Genomic DNA, 1,837 nt, shown 5'->3' on the forward strand with positions numbered 1-1,837 from the left:
CTTTGGAAATGTCATAAGCAGGTTATCAAAGCAATTTTGGATATAGGTAAAGAATTAACCTTTACACAGTTTAAAAGACCTACCATTTAATTTAAGTACCTTCAGTGTAATTGCAAAGTTACTTAAAAGTTAAATGGTAGGTCTTTAAACTAGGCAAAGATTAATTCTGTTTCAAAATATCTCGACTATGTCTTTGGTCCGAAGATAACCTATGAGTTGTGATGGGGAGGATTTTCTACCCCAACCCCACAAAATAATCTTGGTTGAGTCATAAAAAAAGAGGCAAAATTGGTATTATTGTTGAGAGTTGAAACCTTTTGGGTTTTCAAGTCCAAGTTTATGGGACATAAGTAAATCTAATGAGGAAACTTAGAGTTTGGCACTTTCATTGAGTAGGATCGTTCTTAATGGAATAATATTGTCATGGATACTCTACATGAAAATGGCAAATGTTCAGCCAATTGTGATGATGGGAATGGCAAAATGAAAAAGGAAATGGTAGAAAAATTGGAATGAAAAGTGGGGGAAAAAAGGACAAGAAAGGAGTTGGAAGAAGGAAAAGGAGAAGAATACAAAAGAATCAGAGAAACCAGGGGATTGGAAGCTGAAGAAAGTAGGAGAAGGTAAAACTATGATGGGTTTCTTTCACTTTACATCTACCAAACCAACTCACAAGGCTTTGGTTAGCCTGGGGGCTATAGTAGAAGACACTTGCTATGCAGTGGGATGGAACCCAGAACCATGTGGTTGGGAAGCAAACTTCTTAAACATACAGCTATTATTTTGTTGCACCAAAACACAAAATAATTATTATCTTTTAGCTCATTTTCAAGCCCCACCCTCATTATTATTTAATTAAAACCCTGATTTCTAAAATCAACAAGGAATATTATTGCTTTTTATTATTACACTGTGATTGAAAAAACATGGCAACTGAAGTGAGATCACAGCCACACACATCCAGCTCTGTTAAGAATACTCCTGATGCATCGGGCAATATGATATGCCTGAGAAGACCTGTTGAGTCAAGTAAAACCAATATCGTAGCTGGAGCCAGTGACCCTGACTGGCTCCCATGCCACTTGTACGTAAAAAGCACCATCCGAACGTGATCAATGCCAGGTCTGCCTGACTGGCTCTTGTGCTGGTGGCACATAAAAAGCACCAACCGATTGTGACCGATGCCAGTACCCCTTGACTGGCTCCTGTGCTGGTGGCACATAAAAAGCACCCACTACACTCTTGGAGTTGTTGGTGTTAGGAAGGGCATCCAGCTGTAGAAATTCTGCCAGACCAGATTGGAGCCTGGTGCAGCCGCTGGCTCTCCAGACCTCAGTCAGACGTCCAACCCATGCCAGTATGGAAAACATATGTTAATCGATGATGATGAATTAAAACCCTGCTTTCTAAAATCAACTAGGAATATTGTTGTTTTTTCTGATTTGGTTTGATTTGCTTTGCTTTAATTTACTTCAGTTTGATTTCAATATCTGTATAAATATTTATGCATGTAACATGTTTGCAATGCAAACTAAGTATTCTCTCATTGAGGTATTCATCTTTAGAAGTATGTCCTGATTGAGCATCTTGTTTCTGGTACTGTGTTATTGTAAGGACTAAGATGCTGCAATTCTTTCACGGTCACTTACTTGATCTCAGAACAAGAAAGCAATGGCAGTAATTGTATGATGATAATTGTTCTCAGTGTAGTTGTCAAATGACTAAAGACTTTGCTTCACCATCACAAATTCCCAGATTCAATCCTACTATGTGACATCTTCAGCAAGTATCTTTTACTATTGTCTTTGATCAACCTAAACTTTAGGAGTTAAATTGG

This window comes from Octopus sinensis, linkage group LG9 (genome assembly GCF_006345805.1).
Source record: "Octopus sinensis linkage group LG9, ASM634580v1, whole genome shotgun sequence".
NCBI classification, from domain to species: Eukaryota; Metazoa; Mollusca; class Cephalopoda; order Octopoda; family Octopodidae; genus Octopus; species Octopus sinensis.